This window comes from Heterodontus francisci, chromosome 36, assembly GCF_036365525.1.
Source record: "Heterodontus francisci isolate sHetFra1 chromosome 36, sHetFra1.hap1, whole genome shotgun sequence".
Classification (NCBI taxonomy): domain Eukaryota; kingdom Metazoa; phylum Chordata; class Chondrichthyes; order Heterodontiformes; family Heterodontidae; genus Heterodontus; species Heterodontus francisci.
The window spans coordinates 18,857,784-18,879,449 of NC_090406.1; the positions used below are offsets into that span (position 1 = coordinate 18,857,784).

General features: G+C 45.1%; 1 protein-coding gene across 1 annotated transcript in view; it reads left to right on the forward strand.

Moving 5' to 3' along the window:
- Positions 1-21,666, forward strand: part of cbarpb (CACN subunit beta associated regulatory protein b) — a 198,197-nt gene that overhangs the window by 14,505 nt on the left and 162,026 nt on the right. The window lies entirely within an intron of this gene.

Below are 21,666 nucleotides of genomic sequence, written 5' to 3' on the forward strand. Positions count from 1 at the left end.
GGCAGGAATTTGAAATCTTTGCTTGACCTGCCTGTAGCAAGAGAGAAAAGACCCAGAAAAGTGCTACCTCTCTCTGTGTAAAGGAGACTTGAATCTCTTGAAAAGGAATCTTGCATTTGAAAGGTAGCAGATTCCTGTTGCTTCCGGTCCCTGCAGAATTTCTGCATCCAGTGAGATTCCTTCTGCCTCCCATGTTCTAAGAAAATCCTGAAATCTGAAGAATTCTTTGACTGCTCCTTCAAAACCCAAGCAGACCTGTTGCTACACCCCCGATGGAAGACCAATGTGACGCCTATTTTTTAAAATTCATTCATGGGATGTGGCGTCACTGGCTAGGCCAGCATTTATTGCCCATCCCTAATTGCTCTCGAAGGTGGTGGCGAGCTGCCTTCTTGAACCGCTGCAGTCCATGTGAGGTAGGTACACCCACAGTGCTGTTAGGAAGGGAGTTCCAGGATTTTGACCCAGCGACAGTGAAGGAATGGCGATATAGTTCCAAGTCAGGATGGTGTGTGGCTTGGAGGAGAATTTGCAGGTGGTGGTGTTCCCATGCATTTGCTGCTCTTTTCCTTCTAGGTGGTAGAGGTCGTGGGTTTGGAAGGTGCTGAACAAGGAGCCTTGGTGTGTTGCTGCAGTGCATCTTGTAGATGGTACACACCACTGCCTCTGTGCATCATGGTGGAGGGAGTGAGTGTTTGTAGATACGGTGCCAATCAAGCTGGCTGCTTTGTCCTGGATGCTGTTGAGCTTCTTGAGTGTTGTTGGAGCTACACCCATCCAGGCAAGTGGAGAGTATTCCATCACACTCTTGACTTGTGCCTTGGAGATGGTGGACAGGCTTTGGGGAGTCAGGAGGTGAGTTACTTGCCACAGGATTCCTAGCCTCTGACCTGCTCTTGAACAGGTCAGAGGCTGGGAATCCTGTGGCAAGTAACTCACCTCCTGACTCCCCAAAGCCTGTCCACCAATAGCCATGGTATTTATATGGCTACCTCAGTTCAGTTTCTGGTCAATGGTAATCTCCCAGGATGTTCATAGTGGGGGATTCAGCAATTGTAATGCCATTGAATGTCAAGGGAAGATGGTTAGATTCTCTCTTGTTGGAGATGGTTATTGCCCGGCACTTATGCGGCGCAAATATTACTTGCCACTTATCAGCCCAAGCCTGGATATTGTCCAGGTCTTTCTGCATTCCTTCAAGGACTACTTCAGTATCTGAGGAGTCACGAATGGTACTGAACATTGCGCAATCATCAGCGAGCGTTCCCACTTCTGACCTTAGGATTGAAGGAAGGTCATTGATGAAGCAGCTGAAGCTGGTTGGGCCTAGGACACTACCCTGAGGAACTCCTGCAGTGATGTCCTGGAGCTGAGATGATTGACCTCCAACAACCACAACCTGCTTCCTTTGCGCTAGGTATGACTCAAACCAGCAGAGAGTTTCCCCCTGATTCCATTGACCCCAGTTTTGCTAGGATTCCTTGATGCTGTTCTCTGTCAAATGCTGCCTTTATGTCAAGGGCAGTCACTCTCTCCTCACCTCAAATTCAACTCTTTGTCCATGTTTGAACCAAGGCTGTAATGAGGTCAGGAGCTGAGTGACCCTGGCAGAACCCAAATTGATCCAATACTGAGCAGGTTATTGTGAGTAAGTGCCATTTGGTAGCACTGTCGACAGCACCTTCCATCACTTTACTGATGATTGAGAGTAGACTGATGGGACGGTAATTGGCTGGGTTGGACTTGTCCTGCTTTTTGTGTACAGGATATACCTGGGCAATTTTCCACATTGCTGGGTAGATGCCAGTGTTGTAGCTTTACTGGAACAGCTTGGCTAGGGGCGCAGCAAATTCTGGAGCACAGGCCTTCAGTACTATTGTCGGAATATTGTCAGAGCACATACATAGCCTTTGTAGTATCCAGTACCTTCAGTCATTTCTTGGTATCACACGGAGTGAATGGAATAGGCTGAAGACTGGCATTTGTGATGCTGGGGACTTCAGGAGGAGGCCGAGATGGATCATTAACTCGGCACTTCTGGCTGAAGATTGTTGCAAATGCTTCAGCCTTATCTTTTGCACTGATATGCTGGGTTCCCCCATCATTGAAGATGGGGATATTTGTGGAGCCACCTCTTCCAGTTGGTTGTTTAATGTCCACTACCATTCACGACTGGATGTGGCAGGACTGCAGAGCTTAAATCTGATCAGTTGGTTGTGGGATCGCTTAGCTCTGTCTATCGCATGCGGCTTACGCAGTTTGGCTCGCATGTAGTCCCAGCTTGTAGCTTCATCAGGGTGAGATCTCATTTTAAGGTATGCCCGGTGCTGCTCCTGGCATGCCCTCCTGCACTCTTCATTGAGCCAGGGTTGGTCTCCTGGCTTTATGGTAATGGTAGAGTGGGGGATATGCCGTGCCATGAGGTTACAGATTGTGGTTGAGTACAATTCTGCTGCTGCTGATGGCCCCAGCACCTCAATTTTGCTTTGCTTGATCTGTTCAAATCTATCCCATTTAGCACGGTGGTAGTACCACACAACAAGATAAAGGGTATCCTCAATGTCAAGATGGGACTTCGTCTCCACAAGCACTTTGTGGTGGTCACTCCTACCAATACTGTCATGGCAGATTATGTGAGGATGAGGTCAAGTATGTTTTGCCCTCTTGTTGGCTCTCTCACTACCTGCCACAGACCCGGTCTAGCAGCTATGTCCATTAGAACTCTGCCAGCTCGTAAGTAGTGGTTCTACCGAGCCACTCTTGGTGATGGACATTGAAGTCCCCCACCCAGAGTACATTCTGCACACTTGCCACCCTCAGTGCTTCCTCCAAGTGCTGTTCAACATGGAGTACTGACTCATCAGCTGAGGGGGGGTGGGGGCAGCGATAGGTGGTAATCAGCAGGAGGTTTCCTTGCCCATGTTTGATGTGATACCATGAGACTTCGTGGGGTCTGGAGTACATGTTGACTCCCAAAGCAACACCCTTTCGACTGTATACCACACTGCTGCCACCTCTGCTGGGTCTGTCCTGCCAGTGGGACAGGACACACCCGGGGATGGTGATGGCAGTGTCTGGGACATTGTCTGTCAGGTATGATTCCGTGAGTATGATTATGTCAGGCTGTTGCTTGACTGGTCTGTGGGACAGCTCTCCAAACTTTGGTACAAGCCCCCAGATGTTAGTAAGGAAGACTTTGAAGGATTGACAGGGATGGGTTTGCCATTGTATCCGGTGCCTAGGTCGATGCCGGGTGGTCCGTCTGGTTTCATTCCTGCTGCCTGCTGCAGTTAAATTGCCGTGAACACCTACCCATCACAGACTTTTCATCAACCTTGTCTGGCGAGACTTCGAGTGGCATCTGACTATTCAACTCTGGGACACCTCACCATATTGGAAACATCCTATCAGAACGTGAACCTCCATTATTTTTTTATTATTCCTTCTATTCTTAAACAGTTATAATCCAAAGCCCCCTTTTGAAACCAGTTAACTGTTTCTTTTTGTATGTGTGTGTGTGCATGAAGGTTAAGGGAATCTGTTTTTTTTTCATGTATAGATTTATCTTCATAGTTAAGACCTATTATTCTCTAATAAATAGTTAATGTTGTTGTTTAAAGAAACCTGGTTTGGTGTGCTTTATTCTGGGGGAAAAATACAGTGTTTAATTTGGCTAGTCTTCGGTAGGTGGGAAACTTCATTTGATATGCTATGACCTGTGGAGTAGTGGGAGTGAATTAACAGTGCATTACTCCTGCTTTGGTCGTAACACTGGTAACTAACAGATTGAGTTTGAACTTGTTGCTTTGTGGCTTTGCATGTGTACATATGCATTACTGAACTGTATAATGCATTCATTTAAAGAAAGCAATTAATGAAACTTTAAATTAATAAAATTAAAAATTTATGTTGTACCTGGTGGAGTGCATAATCCACTTGTTAGCGAACCCATCAATTTCACCCCATTGAAGGAAAATCAGATGGATTCTATAACGGACACCAGATTACTGCCATGTCAGTGAAAATGAAAATTTACGTCTATATTTTGCCACAAATACCAATTAATTAACACTCACTCGCATAATATAAAGAAATACTTGATTATTAGAGGGCAAAAAGAACGAATTAAATCACCAATTGCAAAACTGAATAATGCGATTTAGATTTCTTACAGAATACAACCTACCTCCATCCCATTACCTTTTGAGCTTTTCCCAATTTCTCTTCAATCTCTTGGTGTGGTTTAGTCTACCACCCTATTCGTTATTTGTTGAAAATAAGAAAGCCCGTACAAAGTCAACTTTGGATATTATGGGTGAAATAATAATGGTAAATGTTCAGCAATCTTTGTAATGAAGATCCTACATCTGATGGATTCAATAAGGTTCTAGTCCTTAAGTTCTTCTGCAACTACCTGACACTGGTGTCTGATGGCTGTGATTCCAAAAGGTGGACCATTGCTATGTTGCAAATTGGTCTCGGACTGACTGGCACAAAGGTGCATGAATGATGGCTCGCACATGCATGTTTCATTGTCTGTTGTTACAACCAGGTGAGGCAGGGGTCTAGGGCTCCCCTCTCAGCCTTTGCCTGGTTTGGCCGTAACAGTGTTTAATTTTTAAAACACCGTGTTTTTAGCTTCCCCTCAGTGAATCCTTGTTCACTGCCTCTAATTGTGATGGCAAGTAATCAACCAGACAGATTTTCTTACACTTACACCTTTCTTGTTTAAATCTATTATCCTTAAAAATCTAATTCGGTTAAAACTAGTGGAAATATGCGACCTGACTATGCTAGCATGCATACGCAACAAACACACACGCAAATAGAGACAGAGGAGGAGAAAGAAGCAGAAAGGTACAAAGAACAGTACAGCACAGGAACAGGCCATTTGGCCCTCCAAAACGGCGCCGATCTTGATGCCTGCCTAAACTAAAACCTTCTGCACTTCCGGGGACCATATCCCTCTATTCCCATCCTATTCATGTATTTGTCAAGATGCCTCTTAAACGTCGCTATCGTACCTGCTTCCACCACCTCCCCCGACAGCAAGTTCCAGGCACTCACCACCCTCTGTGTAAAGAACTTGCCTTGCACATCCCCTCTAAACTTTGCCCCTCGCACCTTAAACCTATGTCCCCTAGTAACTGACTCTTCCACCCCGGGAAAAAGCTTCAGACTATCCACTCTGTCCATGCCACTCATAACTTTGTAAACCTCTATCATGTTGCCCCTCCACCTCCGTCGTTCCAGTGAAAACAATCCAAGTTTATCCAACCTCTCCTCAAAGCTAATGCCCTCCAGACCAGGCAACATCCTGGTAAACCTCTTCTGTACACTCTCCAAAGCCTCCACATCCTTCTGGTAGTGTGGCGACCAGAATTGCATGCAATATTCCAAGTGTGGCCTAACTAAGGTTCGGTACAGCTGCAACATGACTTGCTAATTTTTATACTCAATGCCCCGACCGATGAAGGCAAGCATGCCGTATGCCTTCTTGACTACCTTTATCCACCTGCGTTGCCACTTTCAGTGACCTGTGGACCTGTACGCCCAGATCTCTCTACCTGTCAATACTCCTAAGGGTTCTGCATTTACTGTATACTTCCCACCTACATTAGATCTTCCAAAATGCATTACCTCACATTTGTCCGGATTAAACTCCATCTGCCATTTCTCCGCCCAAGTCTCCAACCGATCTATATCCTCTGACAATCCTCATCACTATCTGCAACTCCACCAACCTTTTATGTCGTCCGCAAACTTACTAATCAGACCAGCTACCTTTTTCCTCCAAATCATTTATATATATATACTACAAACAGCAAAGGTCCCAGCACTGATCCCTACGGAACACTACTAAACACAGCCCTCCATTCAGAAAAGCACCCTTCCACTGCTACCCTCTGTCTTCTATGACCGAACCAGTTCTGTATCCATATTGCCAGCTCAGCTCTGATCCCGTGTGATTTCACCTTTTGTACCAGTCTGCCATGAGGGACCTTGTCAAAGGCTTTACTGATGTCCATGTAGGCAACATCCACTGCCCTTCCTTCATCAATCCATCTTTGTCACTTCCTCAAAAAACTCAATCAAGTTAGTGAGACACGACCTCCCCTTCACAAAACCATGCTGCCTCTCTTTAATAAGTTCATTTGTTTCCAAATGGGAGTAAATCCTGTCCCGAAGAATCCTCTCCAATAATTTCCCTACCACTGATGTAAGGCTCACCGGCCTATAATTTCCTGGATTATCCTTGCTACCCTTCTTTAACAAAGGAACAATATTGGCTATTCTCCAGTCCTCTGGGACCTCACCTGTAGCCAATGAGGATACAAAGATTTCTGTCAAGGCCCCAGCAATCTCTTCCCTTGTCTCCCTCAGTATTCTGGGGTAGATCCCATCAGGCCCTGGGGACTTATCTACCTTAATGCTTTGCAGGACACCCAACACCTCCTCCTTTTTGATAATGAGATGACTGAGACTATCTGCACTCCCTTCCCTAGGCTCATCATTCACCGTCCTTCTCCTTGGTGAATACTGATGCAAAGTACTCATTTAGCACCTCGCCCATTTCCTCTGGCTCCACACATAGATTCCCATCTCTGTCCTTGAGTGGGCCGACCCTTTCCCTGGTTACCCTCTTGCTCTTTATATATGTATATAAAGCCTTGGGATTTTCCTTAATCCTGTTTGCCAATGACTTTTCATGACCCCTTTTAGCCCTCGCAACTCCTTGCTTAAGTTCCTTCCTACTGTCTTTATATCCCTCAAGTGCTTCATCTGTTCCTAGCCTTCCAGCCCTTACAAATGCTTCCTTTTTAGTTTTGACTAGGCTCACAATATCCCTCGTTATCCAAGGTTCCCGAAACGTGCCAAACTTATCCTTCTTCCTCACAGGAACATGCTGGTCCTGGATTCTAATCAACTGACGTTTGAAAGACTCCCACATGTCAGATGTTGATTTACCCTCAAACAGCCGGCCCAACCTAAATTCCTCAGTTCCTGCCTAATATTGTTATAATTAACCTTCCCCCAATTTAGCACCTTCACCCAAGGACTACTCTTCACCTTATCCACAAGTACCTTAAAACTTACGGAATTATGGTCACTATTAGCTGGTTCAGTTATTGGTTTTTGGGTTTGATGTAAAGTCTTTGATTGCAGTTGTCTTGCAGTTCACGTTGGGGCCCAATCCACACTTTCAAACTTGTTTAGCTGCAAGAGGCTCCTCTCTTGAGGTTGGAGTGGTTTCTATGGATCCCTGGAAATTCATGAGAGAGGGAGACAGGGAGAGGCTTTCCTTTCACATTGTCAAATTACAGTCACTTCTCCAATTGTTCTGTGAACACAATTCAAACAACTCCAAGTTGGTCAGCAGGTTAGTCATGTGACTAGTTCCTTATTTGGAACAGCCTTTCCTGCAGGTTGTGGATTTCAAAGCTCTTGGTGGGGCTTCGTCTTCGTCTTCTGTAAAGCAGCGCCTAGAGTGGCTATAAAGGCCAATTCTAGAGTGACAGTTTCTTCCACAGGTGCAGCAGATAAAATTGGTTGCTGGGGCTGTTACACAGTTGGCTCTCCCCTTGCGCTTCTGTCTTTTTTCCTGCCAACTGCTAAGTCTCTTCGACTCGCCCGCCTTTATGGCTGATCGCCAGAGCTGGCAATCACTGGCAACTGACTCCCACGGCTGGTGATCAATGTCATAGGACTTCATGTCGCATTTGCAGACGTCTTTAAAGCGGAGACATGGATGGCCGGTGGGTCTGATACCAGTGACGAGCTCGCTGTACAATGTGTCCTTGGGGATCCTGCCATCTTCCATGCGGCTCACATGGTCAAGCCATCTCCAGCGCCACTGGCTCAGTAGGATGTATATGCTGGGGATGTTGGCTGCCTCAAGGACTTCTGTGTTGGAGATATGGTCCTGCCACCTGATGCCAAGTATTCTCCGGAGGCAGCGAAGATGGAATGAATTGAGACATCGCTCTTGGCTGACATGCATTGTCCAGGCCTCTCTGCCGTAGAGCAAGGTACTGAGGACACAGGCTTGATGCACTCGGACTTTTGTGTTCCATCAGTGCACCATTTTCCCACACTCTTTTGGCTAGTCTGGACATTGGAGTAGAAGCCTTTCCCATGCGCTTGTTGATTTCTGCATCGAGAGACAGGTGACTGGTGATAGTTGAGCCTAGGTAGGTGAACTCTTGAACCACTTCCAGAGCGTGGTCGCCGATATTGATGGATGGGGCATTTCTAACGTCCTGTCCCTTGATGTTCATTTTCTTGAGGCTGATGGTTAGGCCAAATTTGTTGCAGGCAGCCGCAATCCTGTCGATGAGACTCTGCACACACTCTTCTGTCTGGGATGTTAATGCAGCATTGTCAGCAAAGAGGAGTTCCCTGATGAGGACTTTCTGTACTTTGGTCTTCGTTCTAAGGTGGGCAAGGTTGAACAACCTGCCATCTGATCTTGTGTGGAGGAAAATTCCTTCTTCTGAAGACTTGAACGCATGTGAGAGCAGCAGGGAGGAGAAGATCCCAAAAAGTGTAGGTGAGAGAACACAGCCTTTTTTCACGCTACTCAGGATAGAAAAGGGGTCTGATGAGGCACCGCTATGTTGAATTGTGCCTTTTCATATTGTCATGGAATGAGGTGATTGATGCTTAGTAGCTTTGGTGGACATCCGATCTTTGCTAGTAGTCTGAAGAGACCACGTCTGCTAACGAGGCCAAAGGCTTTGGTGAGATCTATGAAAGCAACGTAGAGGGGCATCTGTTTGCGGCATTTCTCCTGTAGTTGGCGAAGGGAGAACAGCATGTCAATGGTGGAAATGCTGGAACCACTCAGCAGGTCTGGCAGCATCTGTGGAAAGAGAAGCAGAGTTGACGTTTCGGGTCAGTGACCCTTCATCGGAACTGACAAATATTAGAAAAGTCACAGGTTATAAGCAAGTGAGGTGGGGGTGGGGCAAGAGATAACAAAGTTGGGCGGCCAGACCCAACAGAAGCTGCCTAACAAAAGCAGGTGCCTCTGACAGCCTGTGGAGGGGGTGGGGGGGGTGGGGGCGGCGGAGGCCCTCATAATCAGGCACCCTGAGCCCCACCCCCACCTCACTTGCTTATAACCTGTGACTTTTCTAATATTTGTCAGTTCCGCTGAAGGGTCACTGACCCGAAACGTTAACTCTGCTTCTCTTTCCACAGATGCTGCCAGACCTGCTGAGTGGTTCCAGCATTTCTTGTTTTTATTTCAGATTTCCAGCATCCGCAGTATTTTGCTTTTATGTCAATGGTGGATCTCTCTGCTCGAGGGTAGACACGCTCAGCCAGCTTCTGGAGCCTGTTTAAAGCGACTCGAGTGAAGACTTTCCCCACTATGCTGAGCAGGGAGATTCCACGGTAGTTGTTGCAGTCACCGCGGTCACCCTTGTACTTATAGAGGGTGATGATATTGGCATCACGCATGTCCTGTGGTACTGCTCCCTCATCCCAGCACAGGCAAAGCAGTTCATAGAGTGCTGAACACTTACAAGATGTGGATCATCACTGTTGCCCAGACTAATCTTTGCTAATTGAATCAGTGAGCAGTTCCACTGTATCTCTTACTCAACTGTCTTTTTTAGAATGCAAAATGTACAGCCATGTTTCAGTGGTCTTTTTAAACAAGTGACTTCAAATCCAGTAACAGTTTAAAATTAATGTTCTATATGACGAAATTAATGTTTCATTTTAGCAGGTGTGGTTTTCTTGATTACTGTGCAGAGCTTTTCTCCTGGCACCTAATTTTTAATGGACAGGCTATCCATTTTATCCTCACATCAAATAGTTTCTATGGCTGGAATTTTACCATTGGTAGATGGGAGCCATCCACTGACTGAAAAGTCGGTGGCGAACCCGCCTCCGTCTGGCCTGGGGATCCGATCCAAATTTTGCGGTCCACAAGCCTTTAATTGGTCTGAAGCGGGACTTCACCTCACTGAGGCAGGAAGTCCCACCTAATAGAGCTGCCAGCCAATCAGAGGGCCAACAGCTCTCTGTCCCAACAGCATCATCGTGAGTGGTGGCCACTGCTGGGACTGCAACCCAGCCATCGCAAAGAAGATGGTGGGGAGCCCCGGACCTAAGGTAAGCTTTGGAGCTGTGCCGGGGGTGATCGGTCAGGCCGCAGCGAGGCAAGGGTGGTCGATTTGGGGGGGACGGGGGAGCGTGTTGGGTGTTGGGGGTGGTTGGGGCAGCAGGGGTGGTCCTCCATCGGGCTCAGGGTGCCTGATCATGAGGGCCTCCGCCGCCCCCCACCCCACAGGCTGTCAGAGGCACCTGCTTTTGTCAGGCGGCTTCTGTTGGGTCTGGGCCGCCCAACTGGCCACAGGTAAAATCCCCGTGACAGCGGGCGGAGGCCGTTAAGTGACTTAAGTGCTCACTTAAGGGCCCTGATTGGCCTGGGGAGGATGGACCGTTTTGCACCGTCGCTGCCCTGTGTAAAGTAGCGGCGGAGGTGGGAGCGGGTCGGGAAGGGTCCCTGAGCCTGTCTCTCTGTTTAAGCCCCCTCCCCCGGCCACCTTCCTGCTCTTTGGGGGGAGCATAAAAATCATATAAAACTTAACATTTCCCAGGAAGTTCAATGGACCACTTACAGCACTTTTAAAATGTGACTTTGCATTGGGCTGAAGTCAAACTGGAACTGATGCAAACATAGGGAGGGTGACTGTTTAGAAGGATCTCCCATTGCTTAGCTTTTAATGCGTTTGGAAGCCAGATTGGGACACCCAAGTTATGCTACTAATTTCTACATTGGGCACTTAATTACTTTGGATTGTCATGAAAGTGATAATATATCTGCACCCTACCTCACCATACTCTTGTATCTTTATACCATTAACAATAAAGGTTATCTATAAAAGATAAGAGACTCTTATCTCTTTTAAAAACACACTGTGGTTGTGTACAATACTGATGTATGGAATTACATAGAACATATGTGTGTTTATGCTCTATATCGGCCTCCTCCCAACCCTCTTCATCTAACCCCCTCACCATAACCTTCCATTCCTTTCTCCCTCATGTGTTTATCTAGCTTCCCTTTAAATGCATCTCTGCTATTCACCTCGACTGCTCCTTGTGGTAGCGAGTCTCATTCTCTGGGTAAAGAGGTTTCGCCTGAATTCCCTATTGGATTTATTTGTGTTTATCTTCTCTTTATGACCCCTTTTGAAAGGTCACAAAGACCTCAAACGTTAACTCTGGTTTTCTCTCCACAGACGCTACCTGACCTGAGTATTTCCAGCATTTTCTATTTTTATTCCATTTTCCAATGGCTTCTCTTTGTGGGTTACACGGAATGATAGAATTAACATTTAAAAGAAATGGCCAAACGTGATATAATTTGGGCAACAAGCTTTTTTTTTATATAGATCTGCCAACTAACAACCACATATAATTTGTAGGCAACAATAAAATACCAGGGGCAATTATCGATTCCAGCATAAATTGGGCAAGCAGTGATCAGGGCATGTGCTGTGGATAGCCAATAGATTTAGTGTGGGGCCTCTGCCACTTTTTGTGGTCTGGCCTCATTTACATTAATTCAGTGAGCTGCCGGTGTTCCTTTTAAAGGCAGTGCTAGTCTGAGGGCTGGCCAGTCCAGCTCATTTTGAAGGGCCTGCAGCAGTACATTGAAAGGGTGGACAGCAGAGCTCTAAGATGCAGAGGGATCTGGGTGTCCTCATGCGTGAATCGCAAAAGGTTTGCATGCAGGTACAGCACGCAATTAAGAAAGCTAATATAATGTTATCGTTTAACGTGAGGGAAACTGAATACAAAAGTAGGGAGGTTTTGCTTCAGCTATACAAGGCATTGGTGAGACCACATCTGGAGTACTGTGTACAGTATTGGTCTCCTTATTTAAGGAAGGATGTAAATGCATTGGAGGCAGTACAGAGAAGGTTTATTGGACTGATACCTGGAATGGGCAGTCTTATGAGGAAAGATTGGACAGGCTAGGCTTGTATCCACCTGGAAATTAGAGTAAGAGGTGACTTGATTGAAACATATGATCCTGAGAGTTCTTGACAGGGTGGATGTGGAAAGGATGTTTCCCCTTGTGGGAGAAACTAGAACTAGGGGTCACTGTTTAAATGTAAGGGGTCACCCATTTAAGACAGATGAGGAGACTTTTTTTCTCTCGGAAGGTTGTGAGTCTTTGGAATTCTGTTCCTCAAAAGGCGGTGGAAGCAGAGTCTTTGAATATTCTTAAGGCAGACGTAGGTAGATTCTTGATCAGCAAAGGGGTGGAAGGTTATGGGGGGTAGGTGGAAATGTGGAGTAATCAGTTCAGCCATGATCTTGTTGAATGGCAGAGCAGGCTCGAAGGGCCAAGTGGCCTACTCCTGCTCCTAATTTGTATGTTCGTAAGTATCAGGAGTTAAAGGAAGCACGAGTTTATAGCAGCAGGCAAAATATTTGCCACATCAACAGTAGCAAGAAGATTAAATGTGGAAGCCTTTTGGCAGATTAATTTCTCCCTGATAGCTGTTAATAAGTATATCTGAGGTTAATAACTGAAGTTGAGGAGGTGGGTGCAAATTGCATGAGAGATTAGAACCAGTTCATGAAAAGCTGAAATAAGGGATTAAAAACAAACTGAGGCCTACGGATGCATAGAAATAATTTCCCTTCAACTTCAATTTTAATGAGTTAAACATGAAAGTACTAACCCTGAATGAATCCCTGTGTAACAGTTTACAGGATAGTTTCCCTTGAGGACATTAAAACTTTTATTGCTTGTGGTTTTGCCCATCAACTAATGTCTCCGCCTGCAATACTTCTTATGAAAGAGAGTATCTGGTTTAAAAGTTAGAGTTGCATGTTTTAAGAATCTGAAACTTCAGCTTTCTAAAACTTTTCACACGTTATTGGAATTTCTTTTGTGAGCAATTTGGTTCTCTTTTAACAAAGTATGTTTTCATGGATTGCCAAAAACAGATGACTGATCTTACTACTGTTACATTTTATATTATGAGTGAAGAGAAGCTTTATGAAAAGGGATTATATGAAGGGATTCCATGTGTTCTTAAGTGATGTTCAGAGGCCAACAAAAGGAATACTGTCTGTTCATCGATTAAAGGTCATTGAATTATGTGAATGGGAATATAAAGTTAATCATATAACACTATAGCGCAAAAGGAGGCCATTCGGCTCATCGTGATAGCACCGGATCTTTGTGAAAATGATGCAAAACTAATCCCACTGATCTGCTCTCTCTCATGGCCTGATATCGCCCTTTGCTTCAAATATTTTTCCACTTTTCTTTGGAAACAAACAATGATCTCTCTCAACTACACCCTGAGGCAAAGCGTTCTGTGTTCCTACAACTCTCTGTGCAAAGAAATTTCCCCTAACTGCTGTCCTCCCTTTCTTCTTAAGGAGTCTTCAATTAAAATTCTTGTCACTGACACCCAAATCAGAGAAAATAACCTTTCAGTGTTCACTCTACCAAAATTCTTCATGATTTTAAAAGCCTTTATTTAATCTTCTTTTAGCCTTCTCTGCTCCAATGGAAATAGTCTCGGTAACTAAGTTTCTCCTCATAACAATTGTTTCCTATTTCCCTATTATGCAATCTTAGTGAAATCTGCATTGTATGATCTCTATAGCTTTAACACCCTTTCTACAATGAGGCACCCAAATTTTCATCTCCTCTCTGGCCACAGGAGAGGTGCCAGAGGACTGGATGACAGCGAATGTGGTACCATTATTCAAGAAGGGTAGTTAGGATAAACCAGATAATTACAGATCAGTGAGTCTAATGTCAGTGGTAGGGAAACTATTGGAAAAGATTCTGAGGGACAGGATTAATCTCCACTTGGAGAGGCAGGGATTAATCAGGGATAGTCAACATGGCTTTGTCAGGGGGAGATCATGTCTAACAAATTGATTGAATTTTTCAAGGAGATGACTAGATGTGTAGATGAGGATAAAGCAGTTGATGTAGTCTGCATGGACTTCAGTAATGCTTTTGATAAGGTCCCGCATGGGAGATTGGTTAAAAAGATAAGAGCCCATGGGATCCAGGGCAATTTGACAAATTGGATTGAAAATTGGCTAAGTGAAAGGTGGCAGAGGGTGATGTTTAGTTTAGTTATACAGCACTGAAACAGGCCCTTCGGCCCACCAAGTCTGTGCCGACCATCAACCACCCATTTATACTAATTCTACACTAATTCCATATTCCTACCACATCCCCACCTGTCCCTATATTTCCCTACCACCTACCTGTACTAGGGGCAATTTATAATGGCCAATTTACCTATCAACCTGCAAGTCTTTGGCATGTGGGAGGAAACCGGAGCACCCGGAGGAAACCCACGCAGACACAGGGAGAACTTGCAAACTCCACACAGGCAGTACCCAGAATTGAACCCGGGTCGCTAGAGCTGTGAGGCTGCGGTGCTAACCACTGCACCACCCTATGGTCAAGGGTTGTTTTTGAAATTGGAAGCTTGTGACCAGTGGTGTACCTCAGGGATCGGTGCTGGGACCCTTACTGTTTGTAGTGTACATTAATGATTTCGACGTGAATATAAAAGGTATGATCAATAAGTTCGCAGATGACGCGAAAATTGGTGGTGTCGTAAAAAGTGAGGAGGAAAGCCTTGGATTACAGGACGATGTAGACGGGCTGGTATGATGGGCAGAACAGTGGCAGATGGAATTTAATCCTGAGAAGTGTGAGGTGATGCATTTTGGGAGGACTACCAAGGCAAGGGAATATACAATGGATGGTAGGACCCTAGGAAGTACAGAAGGTCAGAGGGACCTTGGTGTACTTGTCCATAGATCACTGAAGGCAGCAGCACAGGTAGATAAGGTGGTTAGGAAGGCATATGGTATACTTGCCTTTATTAGCCGAAGCATAGAATATAAGAGCAGGGAGGTTATGAAGGAGCTGTATAAAATGCTAGTTAGGCCACAGCTGGAGTACTGTGTACAGTTCTGGTCACCATACTATAGGAAGGATGTGATTGCACTGGAGAGGGTGCAGAGGAGATTCACCAGGATGTTGCCTGGGCTGGAGCATTTCAGCTATGAAGAGAGACTGGATGGGCTAGGGTTATTTTGTTTAGAGCAGAGAAGGCTGAGGAGGGAATCTGATTGAGGTATACAAAATTATGAGGGGCATAGATAGGGTAGATAGGAAGAAACATTTCCCTTAGCGGAGGTGTCAATAACCAGGGGGCATAGATTTAAGGTAAGGGGCAGGAGGTTTAGAGGGGATTTGAGGAAAAAAATTTTCACCCAGAGGATGGTTGGAATCTGGAACACACTGCCTGAAGGGGTGTAACATTTAAGAAGTATTTAGATGAGCACTTGAAACTCCATAGCATACAAGGCTATAGGCCAAGTGCTGGAAAATGGGATTAGAATAGATAGGTGCTTGATGGCCGGCACGGACACGATGGGTCAAAAGGTCTGTTTCTGTGCTGTAAGACTCTATGGCTCTAAAACTGTGATTAATTGTGACTTTTAAAAAATTTAATTCTGGGATGTGGTTATCGCTGGCAAGATCAGTACTGGTTAGCCATCCCTAGTTGCCCTGAGAATGTTGTGGTGGACCTTTCTCTTGACTGCTGATAGTCGTGGTACAACTGAATGGCCACTTATGGGCTGTTAAGAGTCAACAGCATTGGTGTGAGATTGGAGTCACATATAGGCTGGACTAGTAAGCACAGTAGTTTTCTTCCCGAAAAGATATTACTGTGCCGTTTAGGTTTTTTTTTATAGCAGTCTGTCAGCTTCATTGCTGCTTTTACTCATACCAGGTTTTATTTCCAGATTTTTTAAAACCAAATTCATAACCTCCTTTGGTGGGATTTGAACTCACATTCTCTGAAATTATTACTGCAGACTTCTGGATTACTAGCCCAGTAACATAACCGCTGCATTACCGTGCTGCTGTAAACTTAACTCTTGCCTTCTCTAAATTTTTCATTCCCTCCTTGCTCGTTCACCACTTTTATAAAATACAAAGTGTATTCACCTCATTCAAGGCTTCATCTATGTTTCTTTAATTATTCTTTATACTTTTAAAAATACTAATTTTCTTACCTACTAGCATTTTTATCTTCCTTTTTACCCTCTTAGTCTTCCTGTTCAGCTCCCAGCTATAGATATTCCTCAAGGCCTAGTTTATCACAGGTCTCCCTTCTAGGGCCGGGATTTTGAGTGACCACGTGGGCTCTATGGCAGGGTTGGGGGGGGTGCAGTGCCGGAAGATTGCAGCGGCCCACCACGGAGCCCGATGCCAGGATTGTTGGGCCCAAACTTCCTGGGGGCGGCAAGGCTCCTTGGCGGTCCCCCCCCCCCCCCCCCCCCCCCACTGCCGCTCGCTGATGGCACCATGCTTTAAATATTTAAATAAAGGAAATGAATAAATTAACATACCTTTCACTGCGATCTTGCTGGCTGCCCGAGATCTGCCATGTGGCGGCTAGTTCTCACATGCCTCCACTTTCCTGTCCAGAGAAAGCTGGTGCCACCAAGGTGGGGAAGGGGGGGGATCTTGGAATTTTTAGAGGTGTGGGAGAGGAGGGGTGGGGAATGGGGTCAAATCTGCATGTGTAGTGTGGGGTGGAGGGGGAAGGGGTAACCTCTGCAGTTGTGGAGCAGGAGGTCACATCTTAAATGTAAGTGTTTTAGGGTGGTGGGGGGGGGGGGGGTGGGAACGGGGTAGCCATTTTCTTTTGTATTGGGTGGGGGGGACAGGCTAAAAATGTGATTTACCATGTTTTCTGGAGGGGTAGGGGGTCAGATAGGAGCTTCAATCGTGCAGGTCTGGCAGCCCTTTAAAAATGGCACCAGTGCCTGCGCAGAGGCAGCTGACGCCATTGCCAGCGTCGCCGAGTCTGCCCCCGCCATGTGATGGGGGAGACGGGCCACCCGGCGTATGCAGATGGGCTGCCACTCGATCGTGGTGGCATGGCAGCTGCCATTTTTTTTTTTGCCCAACGACGCTCCTGGCAGCAGGAGAATAAGATTCAGCCCTAGGTTTCTGTTTAGTTTTAATCTCTCTAACTTTAATTTGGGCCTGAAAACTTAGCTCACTACTTTTTCAGCCCATCATCAGACTGGGTAAAGGTTCCCCAGTAAACCAGTTGGGCTTTTAAGACAATCCAGCTTTTTAATGGTCAGTTTTTTTTCTGGTGACAGCCCACAAATGACCAGATATATTTCATATATAAAGTCTATGGGGCATAGAGCATTCTGAAAAAAGCGATGCATGTCTGGAGACTTCACCAGTTTAATTTTATATGGGTGAGGAAGTAATATATGCAGTATTAATAACAATGCCATCAGTACTGGAACTACCGAGCTCTCGTAAGGCTGTTCCCCAACATCCAGCTATGTTGTAGATCCATCAAGTGTAAGAAGTTTAATGCCCACTATCTGGGAAGGTCAAATTAATGATCTTCGAGTTTTCGCATGTCACTTGAGCTGCTAATGGAAGATGTGTAAAACAGTGCCTGCACAATGCAGTATGTAAATAGAGAGGCCGTCCTCACAAGTAGCGGATCTCTGCTTCGCTACCTCTTCATTCCTCCAGGACTCAACCAGCATCATAAAAGAAGCCTTAAGGAATTTGAGGAGGTGTTCAACTTTTCGTGTGTTTGAAGATCTGGGTCTCCCTGTAGTATGGTTCATCACTAATTATAATGTTTAGGTTTTCCTCACTGTAATGATGTAATGTTTAGTCAGTTGGTGCGGAAATATGAACTGATAAATGAGTTCTGAGTGAAGATGTGGATGTAAGGATTAAAATATACCAAGGAGTGCTTTGTAGGTTTGCTTATGCTCTGAACTGTGGAATTCAGCAAGGAATTTCAGTAATCCAAATGTTAAAAATAATGGGCAATTTTACTAGATTTTGATGTAAATTAAGATTAAATATGTATTGTAATTTGGAAAATATCTAATGGGGCTGGCTACTCCTCAATTTGATTTCTACCCAACATTATTTGGCATTGGTCACCTGTTGGCATGTTCGAGGTTGTTATGTGTGTCTATTTCTGCAGCTGGCATAAATCTGTCCTGCACAATCCAGGTCATACAAGATCACTAGGGAAGATGCCTTTGACTGCTTATCAATGTTGAGATTTATTGTATATAATGATGCAGGTTTGTTAGAAGCTTCCCCCAACCGATGGGCATTGCAGGGCATTGACTTCTTCTTTGATCCAGGTTTTAAGAATGTCTTTGGAATTGGCATCTATTTTATTTCGGACAAGCCAACCATCATTTGTTGCTGATGCCCTCTTACTGGGGAGGGTGTTTAAGGTTCTGCTGGTTGGTGGCATTGGACATAAGACCAATGATTATTTGTGCAACTTTGTCTAGTCTACCTGGGTGTCTGTTCCTTGGCCAGGAAGAAAATTGTATTCCACAAGTGCCAGCTTTTCCACTGACCCTCTGCCACCATCTGAGGACACAGCTTCTCAATTTCTGGGTGCTTTTTCTCACTAACAATCCTTACCGATCATCTAGAAAACAGAACATCCCACACCTTCGTGAGAACAAATGTTCACTCAATCTAACTGCCCCACCCAAACATATTTTTGCAAAAATATACTTCAGTGAATGATCCCTATTGTTTCATCATAGATGCTGAATCTCTCGTACTTCAGCGTAAAGAAATACACTACTTTCCATTCATAAAATGTATGACCAGTTTTAGTAAATCTCAACTACAAGAACTTACAAATCCAGTGTATGATCTATTGTTTATGTTATGGTCAAGTGAGGATGGGGTCGAAAGGCTTCCCTCTTTTCCTCTCCTTGTTTGACCACAACAGATTTAATTCTTAAAGTGGATGTACTGGCCAATTCAGTAGGTGTTTGATTACTTACTTCCTATGATCATAACCAGAACTAATCGGACAGGTTTTCTTGAGTTAACAAAGAAAGTGGTTAATTTTATTGTCCCTAAACCAAACTAATAAAAATAATAAACTATGTGGCAACTTTCACTCTCACACATGCATTGAGGTTTACACACACACAAATAGGTTACGGAGTGGGGAAAGGTAGATTGGTTGAGTTTTTAAAAATTCATTCACGGGATGTGGGCGTCGCTGGCCAGGCCAGCATTTATTGCCCATCCCTAATTGCTCTTGAGAAGGTGGTGGTGAGCTGCCTTCTTGAACCGCTGCAGTCCATGTGGGGTAGGTACATCCACAGTGCTGTTAGGAAGGGAGTTCCAGGATTTTGACCCAGTGACAGTGAAGGAACGGCGATATAGTTCCAAATCAGGATGGTGTGTGACTTGGAGGGGAACTTGCAGATGGTGGTGGTCCCATGTATTTGCTGCCCTTGTCCTTCTAGTTGGTAGAGGTTGCGGGTTTGGAAGGTGCTGTCTAAGGAGCCTTGGTGCATTGCTGCAGTGCATCTTGTAGATGGTACACACTGCTGCCACTGTGCATCGGTGGTGGAGGGAGTGAATGTTTGTACATGGGGTGCCAATCAAGTGGGCTGCTTTGTCCTGGATGGTGTCGAGCTTCTTGAGTGTTGTTGGAGCTGCACCCATCCAGGCAAGTGGAGAGTATTCCATCACACTCCTGACTTGTGCCTTGTAGATGGTGGACAGGCTTTGGGGAGTCAGGAAGTGAGTTACTCGCCTCAGGATTCCTAGCCTCTGACCTGCTCTTGTAGCCACGGTATTTATATGGCTACTCCAGTTCAGTTTTTGGTCAATGGTAGTCCCTAGGATGTTGATAGTGGGGGATTCAGCGATGGTAATGCCGTTGAATGTCAAGGGGAGATGGTTAGATTCTCTCTTGTTGGAGATGGTCATTGCCTGGCACTTGTGTGGCGTGAATGTTACTTGCCACTTATCAGCCCAAGCCTGGATATTGTCCAGGTCTTGCTGCATTTCTACACAGACTGCTTCAGTATCTGAGGAGTCACGAATGGTGCTGAACATTGTGCAATCATCAGCGAACATCCCAACTTCTGACCTTATGATTGAAGGAAGGTCATTGATGAAGCAGCTGAAGATGGTTGGGCCTAGGACACTACCCTGAGGTACTCCTGCAGCGGTGTCCTGGAGCTGAGATGATTGACCTCCAACAACCACAGCCATCTTCCTTTGCGCTAGGTATGACTCCAGCCAGCGGAGGGTTTTCCCCCTGATTCCTATTGACCTCAGTTTTGCTAGGCTCCTTGATGCCATTCTTGGTCAAATGCTGCCTTGATGTCAAGGGCAGTCACTCTCACCTCACCTCTTGAGTTCAGCTCTTTTGCCCATGTTTGAACCAAGGCTGTAATGAGGTCAGGAGCTGAGTGGCCCTGGCGGAACCCAAACTGAGCATCACTGAGCAGGTTGTTGCTAAGGAAGTGCCGCTTGATGGCACTGTTGATGACTGTTGATGAGTTAGAGTCCATAATAAAAAGGTATACAGTCAGTGAAGTTTGGTAATTTGGTTGGCTTCTAGCTGATTTCCGTGGTCCTGAGACTTTTTAGTTTGAAGAGATAGATGACTGGCTGGGTGAGTCTCTTGGAGATAGCGATGAGGATTATTTCCACCAACTGGGTTTCTGATTGTAGCCAGCATATGCTAAGGTGGTCAGTCACAGGAATTGAAAGCTTTCAAACTGGAATGGAGGAGGAGAGAGAGAGAGAGCCCCACTTCGGGTCTGCACGTGTCAGAGCCCAGTTGCTTCTCCTGCTACACAGAAAAACACCAGCTTAAAACCACAGATGGGGAGGGGCTTGTCACATGACAGTCACTCAGTGATTCAAACATAGCAGTTAGCAGTATTTCTCTGCTTGCTGAGAGAACAGGTAGTTCCTTTAAACTTCCTGGGTCTTGGTTCTTGGGAAATTAGCAGACATTTCGTCTCTCTTCTCTCAGACCTTTGCAATGTTGCAAACTAGGTGATCATCTTAAGCTGAAAGGATGACTTTGCTGGCAAAAATGTCATTTTAAAAATATATAAATTCAGATCTCCAGGCAGTGGATTAAAGAAAATTATCATTCAACAAAACACATTGGCGTAACATTTATAATAAACATGTTTTCAGAATATATTGTAAATGACTCTTGTATCATTGCATTATAATCTCAAAACTTTAATCTGGCAGTGCAGTTCAGCTGCCTAATTGTTTAGTTTCAAATTGGTCTGCATAATTCAATAAAGTTATTTCCTTTTTTTGCACGGCTAATGCATTAACTTCCCCTAATGTGCTGTTTTCATCCTCCAGTTTTATGGTAAATGGAGACATCTTTCTACAGTCACATGATCCATTTAAAGGGTTATCCACTCACTGTTTATTTGTTTCACATGCAATTGTATTAATAAAATAGTGATAATCCCACAACGTAACACATTTCAAGAAACTCTTGCATCGCCTCATATCCCACGGTGCGCAAAAGAAAGTGTTGGTTCAACAGGGTTATTTTAGCACTAATTTTGCATTTTATTTTGGGCTTTTCTTTTTAACATGTGGGCTCTGGTATTACTCTGAGATACTCGCGGAAAGACACCAACACATTTATCTGAAACTTTCCTTGTTACTATTTTGGTGGAGGCATTAAGCACTTATTTTAGCAGGATTTCAGACAAACACTTTAGCATACATCCAGTAGTATCCCACTGTGTAATGTCAGGAACAAG